This window comes from Rattus norvegicus, chromosome 3 (genome assembly GCF_021556685.1).
Source record: "Rattus norvegicus strain SHRSP/BbbUtx chromosome 3, alternate assembly SHRSP_T2T, whole genome shotgun sequence".
NCBI lineage: Eukaryota > Metazoa > Chordata > Mammalia > Rodentia > Muridae > Rattus > Rattus norvegicus.
In genome coordinates this window covers 141887345-141900996 of record NC_141536.1, presented here as the reverse complement: position 1 = coordinate 141900996, position 13652 = coordinate 141887345, and the positions used below count along the sequence as shown (strand labels likewise).

At 52.2% G+C, this 13652-nt stretch overlaps 1 protein-coding gene and 1 long non-coding RNA gene across 19 annotated transcripts in view; one reads left to right on the top strand and one right to left on the bottom strand.

The window, feature by feature from the left end:
- Positions 1-13652, top strand: part of Nol4l (nucleolar protein 4-like) — a 142500-nt gene that overhangs the window by 96553 nt on the left and 32295 nt on the right. For 2 of the 18 annotated variants that reach the window (XM_087653393.1, XM_087653392.1), the window contains exon 1: positions 10441-10569. The gene's annotated coding sequence lies outside the window, so the exon portion shown is untranslated. 18 annotated transcript variants of the gene reach the window in all.
- On the bottom strand, positions 8897-11003 carry LOC147995761 (uncharacterized). The gene is made up of 2 exons (XR_015684727.1): positions 10701-11003; positions 8897-9474 (listed from the first exon to the last, which is right to left on the bottom strand). It is a non-coding gene; the product is annotated as an uncharacterized LOC147995761 (long non-coding RNA).

Genomic DNA, 13652 nt, shown 5'->3' with positions numbered 1-13652 from the left:
CTGAATACTATCTCATAGGAGTCCACACTCTGTAGAGAAGGGACATTGGACCCCAGACAGGAGCCTTGTATCCAGGTATCTTGGTCAGAAATTTTAACAGCCTGTGTAGCAAAGTGTGAGGTTCTTTCATCCCTGAAGTGAGGGGGATGCAAGTCCTGCTGTAAGGTCTGCAGTCCATGTGTGTATCTGGATTGTGCTGTTCAACTCTTCCGTAGGCTTTGACCGTCCTATCCATCCAAGGTGAGAGGCGGGTGGTGCAAGGCTACTTCAGCAAAACAGAAGCATCCCCAGAAGTCTGTCAAGTCATGTGCTGCCCTTTAGGACACACTCTAGATAAGCAGAAGGGAGGCTGCAAGAGAGAGAACTCCTACTTTTTATCCTGTATACCTGGGGAGGAATGTATAGGTCTGAGGTAAGCTATATTCTGCAGTAGGACCTGCCGTGCGTGGCCTCGGTGCCTTCATGTGAACTTGGTATTGCCTTTGGATGGTAAGATGGTTCTGTTGGGGCAGGAGAGAAGAGGGAAAGGAAATGGGGCAACTAGAGGCAAGGAGGAAGCAGCAGCAGCAGAAGTCAGTTGCTTAGTGCAGGAAACTGAGGCTCCATTTCCGAACACTAAGTAACCTGCATGAAATGACATCAGCGAAAGGACATTCCTGCTTCCTGACACTGTTGTTTCCTGAGGCAGGGGAGAAGCAGAGAAAGGAAAAGTCATCAGGGTAGGGTCAGCTTGAGGTCATCAAGGCTCCAGTGCCCCTCCAGGTTCCCTCGGTTTCACCAGACAAGGCACAGGTCTGCTGATCTACTGTGGGCCACACAGCGGGGGCTTCGTTTTGTTGGACTGTGACTGTCATCAGTGACTGGAAACTTACTCATCATTGCCACTAGTCTGCACTCAGCTTCCCACAGGCTTTCTGGCTCAGGAGTCCAACTTTAGTAGGGCATGCCATGCATCCTAGAGACCCAAACCTTGGTCTGAACCCCAGAACGCCCCTTGCTTCCAGCTCTGTGACTATTTTCACCCCACGGCCTCTGTCCACCAACCAGCTTCTTCCCTGCTGGATGACTTCGGTCGTCTAGTCTCCCAAAGTCTCCAGCCTTCCTGTGCGTGTGGTATTTACGTCATTACTCTGGTGTGAGTGGGAGCTGAGAGTGGCAGGAGTTGGTTCTCAGGTGCTCAGGACGCTACAACATGGCAGCTGGCTTGGCTTGTTGCCTTCTCAAGTGTTCAGTGGATGCTCATTGCCCATAACAACCCATATGCAAGTGAGTATAGAGTAAGCAACTTGTAGTTTTACACACTTCCCACCTCTTCTAAGCAATATCTGGACCAAGGAATAACACTGTCTATACCACAAAGATCCTCCCAGTCACTGTGGCAAGCAAAGGAGACCACGAGCCTGACTTTTAATAGACAGATTGGGTTTGCCTGTTACAGGCAACTGAAGCACGTGCTCCAGCTCACAGGCTTGTGAACGTAACCCTGTACACCATCAGACATTGTACCTTTCACTAGGCTCCTGTCATCCTCCTTCCTGTCTGTGGTGACAGAAGCCTGGCAGCTTTCTGAGGGGGACTACTACGAATGGCCCTGCTAGGAGTACTCTAAGGGAGTATTGATTTTGTTTTGTTTTAGGGACAGGTTCTCACTGTGTATCCCCGGCTAGCCTTGAACCCACTATGTTGAGCAGCTGACCTTGAACTCAAGAATTTACTTCTCACCTCCTGAGCACTTCGAGGGAAGGCTCGGCACCATTCCTGGCTAGGGCCATCTGTCCATACAACTCCCTGAAGTGGAAGGGCTGTGTAGGGAGGGCATTCTTGACCTCATGATGGAGCTTCTCCCATGAAACTATGAGAGGAGGGAGAAGAAGCCTGGGGAAGAGCTCCACGCACTCAGTCAGAATCCCAGCATGGGTCCTGCGTTCAGCAACAAGCCAAGCTCTGCTGGAGTGAGGGCCATGGTGCCTGAACAAGCCCTGGTAGGCCCTGCTGTGTGACATGAGGTGAGGACTCTGCTGTCACCTTAGTCCCTGAGCTTGCCGTCAGTCCGATAGGAGGGAAGAGGCACAAGGCAGAAAACTGTCAGTTCCACATCTGATGACAACACTGACAGGAGCCTGCCTCCCGACGGGCTGTCAGTCACCTTGGCACTCCTGTGAGTTCAGCAGGGGCTAGGCTTGGGGCCAGTGGGCAGGGTTTGTTGACTGTCTGCATCTCCCACCTAGCAACCCCTCCCACCCTGTGTATCTGTCAGCTCAGCTTACATGTCACCTCAGCAGAGGCCTCCTGGCCATGCTACTTCCTTCCCTGCAGCCCCTTGACTGTCACGCTCAGATAGGACACACCTCCTATGAACAGCGTCAGATAAAAAAGCCACATGGTCATCTGCCCTTCTCCCTTCCTGCTCGCCTGCAGGTCCCCAGAGAGACCTCTCTGCATCCCCTCCCCCCATGGTAACTGAACTGGCCATGGCACCTGCACAGGCTAGGGGCTCTCCACATATTTGTGGTAGGAGCACGTACTTGAAAACACACAAGTACAGAGGCATGGAGGGTTGGTTGATCATGGATGAAGAGGGACAGAAGATGGTGACTCTGTCACCACAGAGTTCCCAGAAATGACCTGAAGATTAGGCCAAGGGCTGCACAAGGCCTTGAACAGAACAGGAGATGGGAGCTATCTATAGAAGGTTTCAGAGTAGGAGTGTGGCATGACCACCTGATGGCATTTTAAATCAAGGCAGCTGGGAGTTGGAGAGAAGGCTCTGTTTTAGAACACTTGCTGTTCTTGTAGAGGACCTGGGTTCAGTTCTCAGCAACCACTCAGTGGCTCACAACCACCCATAACTCCAGTTGTAAGGGATTCGCACATACATACACGAAGGCAAAATGCTCACACACATTAAAAAAAAGACAAGGCACTCTTGGAAAGGAGAATAATGGAAGAGTAAGTGACCTGTGGTCATGGCTGTGGGGAGCACATGTCTCCCCAAGTCAGGCTTCCTCACTGGCTGGACTGCCGCCCCTAGACTTCAGCAGAGAGCCCAAGTTGGCTTGGAGGTTGCCGCTCGATGAACTGGCTACTAGGAAGAATAAATGAGTGAACTGAGCCACCCCTCTGCCTGTTCTACCCAGAGTTGTGGAAATGGAGACACCACTCACCTCAGACTTCTCTCCAGGTCAGAGAAGAGATGCCTTTCAGGAGCCTCTGCCCTCTCTTCAGAAGATTCTTCCCTCCTTTCTTCACGCTGGTGTTGTACCCGGGCGTCTTCACATTTATTCCCGACTGTGCTGCACACAGAGTTTATGGGGGTTGAGATGTGTGCTGGCCTCATCAGATTAATAGATCTCTTTTTAAATATTATTTTCTGGGGTTGGGGATTTAGCTCAGTGCGCAAGGCCCTGGGTTCGGTCCCCAGCTCCGAAAAAAAGAAAAAAATATTATTTTCTGTGTGTATGTAAGTGCTTGTGTGGATGTTTGTATCGTGTGTGTCCAGTGCATGAGGAAGCAAGAAGGAGGATTAGAATTGGATTTAGAGGTGATTGTGAACCACCATCTGGGTGCTGAGAACCATACCTGTGTCCTCTGTAAGAATAGGGCCATTGAACCATCTCTCCAGTATCTTAACAGATGTCTTAGAGCAGTAAGACAGATAAAGACAGATGAATAGAACAGAAAGACCATTTACGACTAATGGGCGGTGGCGAGGTATTTGTTTACTTAGTGGTACTGAGGATCAGATCAAGGGCCTCATGCAACCAGACAAGCATCTGTCAGAGTACTGCCTCTCAACTGTTAGTATGTGCAATTTAAGAAAGAATATTAGGGCTGGAGAGACAGCTCAGCAGTTCAGAGCACTGATTGTTCTTCCAGAGGTCCTGAGTTCAAATATCAGCAACCACATGGTGGCTCACAACCATCTGTAACGGGATCCGATGCCCTCTTCTGATGTCTGAAGACAGCGACAGTGTACTTAATAATTAAATTAAAAGAAAAAAAAAAGAACAATGGTATTAATGATGGCAGTTCATGCCTGTAATTTCAGCCTTTGAAAGGCTGAAGAATAAGATCGCTATAAATCTCAGGCCAGCCTGGGCTACATAGTATGGTCCCAGTCAAAAATAAAAAATAAAGAAAAAAACTAAGATAGTTTTATTAAAGACTGGACTGTAGCTCATTTTCCAATTGCCCTCACGAGGCACTAAGTCTGATCCTTAATGGAAGAGGAGAGGAAAGGAGGAAGTCCAGCTGGAAGGCCCGTGGTAATCTAGTGTTCAGGAGGGTGAGGCAGGAGGATCAAAAGTTCAAGGCCAACCTCACTATAAGGCGAATGAGTCTCTGGGCAGGTAGTAGGTGGGTCACTAGGAACCAGACCATTGAGAAAAACAAGAAACTTAGAAAACTTGGGTTGCGTTTACAGCTCAGCTGGTTAAGTGCATGCATCGGTGGCGGCTCATGTCTTTAATCCCAGCACTTGGGAGACAGAGGCAGGAAGATCTCCAAGGAGTTCCAGGATATCTAGGGCTACTCAAAGGAACCTGTCTCAGCAAAAAAGCAAAGCAAAACAGCAACAAAAGAATGTTCCCACCCACCCCCAAAATCCCAGGTAGGCATGGTAACACTACCATGTTACCGAGAGGTATCAGCCCTCGGGAAGCAAAGCCAGGAAGATACAAAGTTTAGGGTTTAGGGTCAAGGCCAGCCTGAAATAGGAGACCCTATCTCAAAAAGACTGAGACCTCTGTTTCAGTAACTGTGTAGAGATAAATATAAAACAGACGCAATGCTATGTAAGATAGATGTTCCAGAAGATAATTCAGATGAATTATAACAAAACCTCTGAATATATGGGAAAAAACCTTCACCTCTAAAGCTGTGAAGAGAAAACCCAACTAAACCTGATGATATGATTGTAAAATTTCCTTATGTCAAAACAGCAAAAAAAATTAAAGGGCAGAGAAGGGAAGGCACAACACACACAACAAACACAAATGTACGTGCGCGCGCGCACACACACACACACTCACACACACTGTATTCACAGAGATGTCCTCTTTTGCTCACTGCCTCATTTCTTGGCATGCATGCACAGGCAAGTCTAGCTTCTTATGTGGATTCTGGAGAGCACACTCAAGTCCCCATGCCTGTATGAGCACTTGGTGAAGGGTTACTATTGCTGTAATGAAACACTGTGACCAAAAACGATTTGGGAAGGAAAGGGTTTATTATGCTTACTTTTCCAGGTGACAGTCAGTCCATCACTGCAAGAAGTCAGGGCCAGGGCTCACACAGGGAAGGAGGCTGGAGGCATCATAGATCCAGAGGCCCTGAGGCATGCTGCTTGCAGGCATGGTCACCCTGCTTTCTTTTCTACTTTTTCCTTTTTGTTTGTTCGTTGGTTGGTTTTCTGAGACAAGGTTCCTATTGTGTTGCCCTGGCCATCCTGGAATTTGCTAGCCTGGAACTCAGATTAAGCCTGCGTTTACCTCCCAGAGTGCTGGGATTAAAGGCCTGCACCATGAGCTAAGCCTGCCGTTCTTATAGGACTAAGGACTACTAGCTCAGAGGTGGCTCCACCCACAATGGGCTGGGCTCTCTCCCATCAATCACTAATTAAAAAAATGCCCACAGCTTGCCTAAGCTTTTTGCTTGTTTTTTGTTGTTGTTTTGGTTTGGTTGGTTTTTTGTTTGTTTTGTTGTTTTTCTTGGTTTTTTTTTGGGGGGGGGGTTGGGTTTTTTTTGGTTTTTGTTGTTTCGTTTGTTTGTTTTTTGAGACAAGGTTTCTTTGTGATACCCTGGCTGTCCTGGAACTCACTCTGTAGACCAAGCTGGCCTTGAACTCAGAGATCTGCCTGCCTCTGTCCAAGTTCTGGGATTAAAATTTGAGATTACAGAGGCATTTTTTTCAATTGAAGATCTCTCCTCTCAGATGACTTCAGCTTGTATTAAGTCAACATAAAATCGCAGCACCATCCTTGCATTCACTGAGCATCTCCTCGGTTGTTTTATTTTCTTAGTTTTTAAACAACAACAAAACATGCTTATTTGGGGGCATGAATAGGGGTGCTTGAGTGTGTGTAAGTTGAGGATTACTTGTGAGTATATTCTAACCTTTACCATGTGGATTCTGGGATTGAACTCAGGTCACCAAGCTTGAGAGCAAACTGTCACCCACTGAGTCACCTGCCAGCTCCCCCACCCACTCGTCCAGGCTGGCCTTGAACTCACCACATAGGCAGTAATGACTTTGAACTCTTGGTCTTTCTACCGACACCTCCTGAGTGCTAGGTTATAGACATGTCCAGATTATACAGTTCTAGAGATTGAATGAAAGACCTTAGTCATGCTTGACCTGAACTCTTAACAACTGAACTACATTCCCAGCCTCGGGTTTCTAACTTCAAAGTAGAAGACTTTCTGTCAAGTAGTTGAGGAAATGAGGCTTACAGAGGCTGAAGCATGCTGCCTCATTTGTGTGGTGTCAGAGTTTGAATTGGTCCCATTGGGCTAGTTCCTTTCTCTTTGTTTATTGTGAGGAACTTGGGATGGGTATCCAGCGACATGTCATTGCTGAGTCAGTGTCTGTCTGTCTGTCTCTGTGTTTGTCTCTGTCTCTCTGTCTCTCTCTGTCTCTGTCTCTCTCTCTCTGAGACCTCATCTATTCTATCTGCTCTCCTGCCATCCCTTTAAATTCCATCTGCCCTTGAGCTGAGCCTGCATGGCCTTAGCAGGCCAAGTGAAATTCCCACACCTCTCAGCTGTGTAAGCTGGACACACTCAGGCACCCTGGGTCCTGAGCCCTGCTGTGCTGGTCTCCCCCAACTGTAACACTTGACACCACAGAGCTTTCAGGACCTTTATACCACAAATCAGTGTGAAGACCAAGTCTCAAGGCCTTCACCCAGTTGTCGGCCTTTGCCGTCAGGAGCATGCTGGTCTACTCTTGAGGTGGCCTGAGCCTCTCCTCGGCCCATCTTCTTCCCACATCACCCTGTTCTCCTTGTCTCCTCCTACCTGTGCCCTTATGTCCAGGGCCCACATGTTACATTTACTGGAAGGGTTCGTTAGTTTCATCAACAGTTACATTAATGGTAATAGGTGGCTTTTGTTTGTTATTTGTATTTTGGCTTTGGGGATAGCATCTTGACCTAGAGTCCAGGCTGGCCTCAAACTTGAAATGATGACCATGTTTTCCTACTTCCTTAGCCAGTGTGACAGACATATACCACACAGCCCACTCGTGGGTGTGTTTGAACGGCCCAGGACTGCTTGTCCGCGGAGAGCCCTCTTTCAGGGTTTCTTGTCAGGGTGTTTTCTCACTCAGAGATCCAAGCTTTTGGTGGGAGGGGCCTGGCACAGCGAATCACCAACACAGACAATGCTTCTGCCACCTTCAGAAGGCTCACAGTCACATCAGGTAACTGCCCTTCGGGGGCAGTGATTTGATGGCTTGGTTGGGAGGCGAATGCTGTAGTGGGCAGATTCTCCTTCCCCTCTGTCATTAAGAAGTAATTTGTGGGGTTGGGGATTTGGCTCAGTGGTAGAGCGCTTGCCTGGGAAGCGCAAGGCCCTGGGTTCGGTCCCCAGCTCCGAAAAAAAGAAATAAAAAAAAAAAAAAAGAAGTAATTTGTGGTGACAGATGGCTTTTCAGATGTTTTCAGATGCTTGAACGGTGTCCACTCTGGTTGGACTAGGTTCCTGTCCTTCCTTGTCTCCCCTGGCCTGGTGCTCCATAGTGTTCGCTGCTGAGTCTAGAGGTGACACAAATGCAAAGGCCAGCCTTTCTCCCTGTGCCATGAAACCTTCCCCACATTGGGAGGTCGGAGAATTCTTGGTCAAAACACTGGGTCATCTAATTTTTTGTGGAGACCCACAGTGTGGCCACTTTAAGGCCAGAGGGACAAGGACACTGAAAACCACCAACACAAGGTTCCTCAAGGAGGGTCAGCTCTGTGAGGACAAGTCTTGGGAGGCTCCCTGCGTTCAGAAGTGCTACCCAGCCAATCAAGGTGCCTGGCAGGCCCCTCGGAGTCTGTGGGCCATGGGGCTTGGGGTTTCGTATTGCAAGAATGGTAATGGTGCCAGTTAGCTGCTCTGCCCTCCTGAGCTACAGTTTTCTATGAGTCTGAGGAGAGGTGGGTTATCTGGGCTCAATTCTACCTTTGAACTTCAGCTGCCTGTGGCTTTATATTTCAAGCCCAGATGTCCACTGCTGCTGTGAAATAGTGACGTGAGCCAGGCGAGGTCAAAGGCCTCAAGAAATGTTGTGGAAAGAGGCAGGAAAATCCCGAGCCTGAATTGGCATGAGCGTAGCCAAGACCCTAGACTCCCACACCTCAAAGGATAAGAAGTAAAGGTCTAACAGAGAAAGCAGGAATTGGTGAATTGATTTGAAGACACATTACATTTCAAGAGTAAAAGGCGCTAATGAGTAACAGGCCTAAATCCTTTTTTTTAAGGCGTGGGTTTCTTATTGACAGTAAAATCTTTAGCATGTGCCGAATGAAGTCTGTGTGCTGTTAATTTGAAGTGTTGTCATCTTTTTCTAATCCATGAACACGGAGCTCCGAACCTGTGGTTGTAATTACAGACCAAACCTGTAGAGGGAGTCTTGTCTACCATAGACTGTTCACAATGCAAAGCTTTCAGAGGAAGAAAGAAAAGGGCTTTTAAAAGAAAAGTTGGAGGGTTAAAGGCAGTCTGTTTCAAAATTACAAACAATCGCGGTGGTTGTCTCCTTTGCTCTCCTCTGCGGGCTCCTCTGTAAATGGGTTGTAGAGTAAAGGAATCTGTAGAAATTGCCCTTCCTTCTAGAGGAACCAGAAGGTGGGCTCGTTATTGGGTTTCTTTTGGGGGGCGGGGCATCTCCCCACAGAATTCCAACCTCTCTCTATCCTTATTAAAGCACAAGCTTTATTCGAGGCCCATGTGTTCTAACCCGGGCTTTGGACCTGGTGGTGGGAATTCGGGGGGCGTCTGCCCCTAACCCATTTTTCTCTGTCGAGGTTTTAATTCTGCGGTTTGGAGACTGGCTTGTTAGGTCTCAAGCGAGTCTGAGGTTGCCCGGAGGTTCAGGATACCCCTCTGGCCACCTCGCGCCGCCCCATTCTATCTTCTGAAGCCGAGGCGGAAGATCTGTTTGTCCGGAGGAGGACCGCACCTTGAGTCGGCGTGCGCCTTCCCTTCCCTGCAGAGTCCATGCAGATTGTGCGCGCCCAGGTCTGGGCAGTATTCTTAATATTATGCTATGACTTTACAGTTGTAGCCAGCGCGGCGTTAGAAGCCGGCACCGTGTGGTCTGCTGGAGCACAATGACCCGCAGAGTGGGGCGGGGGCCCTCGGAGGGAGCTGGGAGCGAGCGGGCGGCGGGTGCTCCGGGTCGCCGGAATGTTTGGGTCGAACAGGTGAGCGCAGCCTGGACATTGTAGCTGGCCGCTGGGCAAAGAGGAGGGGTGCAGGGGCGGGTGCAAACTAAGTGGTGGGAAAGAGACAAAGGAAGAGTGAGAGGCGAGATGGTGCAGAATAGAGGAGAGGGGAGGGGAGGGTAGGAGGCGGCCCGTGGGTAGGGTGCTGAGGAGCTCAAGCTTGAACTTGATCGAGAAAAGGGGGCCCTGAGATGTGGGCGGGGGCCCGACCCACAGTCAACCACGTGCCTGGCTTTTCCTTGTCATCGTCCCATTAGGACCTCCTAGGGCTGAGCACTCCGGTCCCCTATCCCTGCACAACGAGCACCCGCGTCGCCCGGGATTGAGAGACGCGTAGGGTCGAGGGCTGGAGGCCCTATGGCACCAAGAGTTCCCGACGATGCCTGCCTTAGTCACTTTCTTTGGGCCAAGTCTCTCTCTCTCCTGGTCTGAACGCAGACAGCTTGCAGGGTATGCCCCCACCCCGCCCAGGACTTGAAGTCCGCAGCCTCTGGGAGCCAGGGGCGAGCCCAGTTCCCATCGCCTCCTTTCCCGGGCTGCGCGCCCCGAAGGGATCTTCCTCCAAGCTCTTCTCCCTTAAGAGAGCTCTACCCAGGAGTGCACAGCGGCGCGTCCAGCGCGCTCTGGTCCTCATACCTGGCCCAACACCCCCCCCTTTTCCTCCTCTTCTCCCCCACTCTCCATTCTCCTCTTCCCTCTCCCCGGGTGCCTCCTTTTCCTCTCTTCCCCCTCCCCCCCATGCCCACTCCTCCCTCTCTCCCTCCCCTCCACCACCTCCTCCTGCTGCTCCTCCTACTCCCCCTGAGTGCGTCCTCCTGCGCTCCCCTCCCCCCGGCCCCCGCCCCGTGCCCGGTCCCGCCCCCTCCCCCGCCTCCCCGTACCCGGTGTCCCCCTCCCCCTTCCTCCCGGGCCGCGGCGCCGCCGCCGCCGCCGCCGCCGCCGCCGCTCGCCTGGGCCCTCCCCCTGGCCACCCCCGCCCCCGGGCCGGGCAGTGACGCGCCGCGGCGGTGCCAACCCCTCTCCCCCGGCGGCCGCGGCGGCGGCAGCAGCAGCAGCAGCTGGAGCAGTGGGGCTGTCACCGCCTCCCGCCCGGTTCACTCTCAGAGCTAGATCGCCGGTCTGCACCTCCCCGCCCGCCCAGGTACGGAGTCCTGGGGGACCGTACGACCGGGCTGGTCCCGGGCCCTCGGCCGCCGCCCCCTCCTCCTGCCCTGCCGCTGGCCGTTGAGCTGCGGTTAGGGGAACTGGGGGGTTCCGAGGAGGGGGACTCACGGGGAGCTTCCAGAGCTGGGCGAGCTGCTGGCCCTGGGTGGAGTGGGCTGGGGCTGGGGGCGGGCGAGTGTGCCCGAGAGCGGGGAGGGGCGGAGGCTGCGCTCAGGGGCTTGCGGGGCGTCCTAGAGGTGCGCCTAGCTTCAAGTACCCGGGGCTGCCGGGCGCACCCCACTCCTGGCCGTGCGCGCCGCCGGTCCTGGGGGGCGGTGATTGTGTGCGCCGCGCCGCGGTATTGTGCCGCGGCCACGCCGTTTGCAGCGGGCTCCGCACCTCGTCCCCGGGAGGTAGACGTTCGCTGGCAGCGGGGCGGGGGCCAGGCTCGGGTGGCCTCTGCCTCCGGGAGAAAGGAAGTGGACTGTGTTTGGGGATGTGGGGACGGGAAGCTTAGAGTGGTAGGGAGGGGCTCCTTTGCCACGGCGCGGGGAGTTGAGACGCGGTTTGCACAGTTGAGCCCACTTTGGTAGGTTCCTGTCGCTCCACCAGGGGACCGACAGCCCATCTCATGTGCACCCTTGGAGAAGAAACTAGGGTGTCGGGGACCCCTGGTGAAGGGACACATCGCGTTGGGGGCCTCCGGAGAGCACGCGCAAGGGTTAAAGTGGATTTACACCTCCGCCCTCTGGCTGCTCGCCGCCCTTCACCTAGGGTTCCTAGGCTGGATACACTGGCAGGCGGTGTGTATGTGTGTGTGTATGTGAGGGGGTGCAATTCGCCTTCCTATTCCAGCCTCTTGGGTTCAGAAGTGACCCTACTCTCACTCGGAGCTGCATTTGCGGGGAGTCCGGCCGCCTCTACCAGGCCGTTCTTCCTGGGGGAAGTTCTCATTAAGCCTCGCTAATTAGCATTATTCCCGGAGAAAGGTTAAGGTTAGACCGTCCTTTTCCATATCGAGAGCCCCCTCCCTGCCAGTCCCTTCTCCCTCCCCTCTCCCTCAGAGCACAAAAGCACAAAAAGAAAGTGTGAAGAGGCGCAGATCAATGGAGAAGCCACAAACCCATTAATTCAAATGGAACCCTTTCCCCTCTAAAACATTGATTTTTCTTTCTGTCTGCTCTGAGGGGAGATGAATAACCTCCTGATTTTACCTGAAATGGTGTTTGGACTCTGTGATTTTTCCCCCTCTTTCTGAGGATTGTGGCCTGAAATAGATTCTCCCTTGAGATAAAGCCCTACTTATCCCAGAATCAGCTGGAAACCCCCTTCCCCCACCGCACACACCAGTGTTGGGGCCTGGGGAGAGTGTTGATGCTGTCTTTACTCCTGCGGGCAGAGAGCCTGTGATGGTGGAGTCAGGTCGCTTGGCCTCTGAAATACGCCTGCTTCTGAGCTGAGGGTTGGGTGTGGAGGGGGAAAGGGCCCATTGATGGACCAGACCCCAGTGGGTAGCTTAACCCCAGGTTGTAAATTACTCTTTCATTGGAAAGCCATTTGAGCCCAAATGTCTGTGAATGCAATCCAGGCTCCTCTGCTGGGCTGTCCTTTAGAGCAGTCTAAGGCAGCACCTCCTTGTGTTCTCTCTGCCTCAGTTCAGCACCTTCCTGCCAACCAGTGGCAAACTGCACCCCATCCTACCTCCCTGCTGAGAAGGATAACTTTGAGGAACTTCTTCCCATGGGTGTCAGCCACCCCCAGGCAATGGGGAGCGGCTCATCCCCTAGTTGCTCAAGAACTTTTTAGTCTAGCCTGAGTCCTTTTCTTGGAAGGATAGCCCAGAGAGGGTTAGCTCTGAGTGGCTGCCCTCTGGCCATCCTTTTGGCTGGAGGAACCCTGCTTGCCCAAGAAACTCAGATCCCTATTAGATGGCAGGAGCTGGGGTGTGTGTGTGTGTGGGGGGGGTTATCAGTGAGGTCTCCTAGTGAGGAATGCTGGGAAAACAGTCAGTTGTCTTTGCTTTGGAACAAAAGCCCATATACTAGTGGGAAGGTGTGGAAAATGCTCACTCCAGCATCCAGGCATCCACTATGCAAGGACGGTAGAGCATGCACATGGGTATGTGAACAGGCGTAGCACAGCAGTGTGAGAGTGTGCTTGTGAGTGTGTCGGGGAGGGTGGTGAGTGATTGGCTGGATGGAAACCTTCCTTACTTCCTTTTTCCCTAGAAGAGGGTTTGTACAGTTAGTGAGCAGAGGAGGCCTGTTAGTAAGGAGTGGAATTGTGTGGGCTGTGTCTCAGGAAGACTCAGCCTCCTCTGGTAGCCAGGTGGACATTGACAGGTACTGACTCAGATCACTCTCGTGTTTCTTTCATACAACAACATCACAACAGGGACGTGAGCCTTGGCTTACTCTGGGGCTGAGAGTTTTCGGTTTCATTAGTAAGTGCCTGATGAACTGCAGTAGTTAAGGTGGGGTCAAATGTGGCCCAGCGCCTGTTGTTGCTATGCTCTGAGATGTTCGCGGTGCTCACCCCAAGCAGCTCAGGGGCTGAGTATGCCCTGGCCTGGCCGGGTGACCCAGAAGCCACGTCCTAGTACAGAATGCTAGCTTGAGAGCAACGGTCCACACTGGTGTTCTTTCTAGCTGCCCAAAAACTTGGGGGCAGTGCAGAATGGGGGGCTGGCTGGCTGGGAGTATCTGTTTCCTGTCTGGCTAAGAGCATCCTTGTACATTTCCACCCCCACCATGGAATGAAACCCACACCCGTGGCTCCAGATCAGGCCTTACGGCCTTCACTGGCACGGAATTCTCGGTAAATCCTCCTCCCTTTCTTTCTCAAGTGAGTGGTAGAGATAGAGTTACAGCGCTTAGGAAAGGCCTGGAACATACTGTAGGAGGCGCGCCCCAGAATCCCAAGTCCTGTAACATGCAAATGGCTGGGCCTCAGAGGCACCGGGAACCCAGTTCCAGAGAAGTTGACCCCAGTTGTAAAATAATCAGGTTACTGATAGCACCTGCCCATAGTTACAGCCATGGATACAGGCCTGCTTCCACTTCCTCAGCAAGGCTCCCGGAT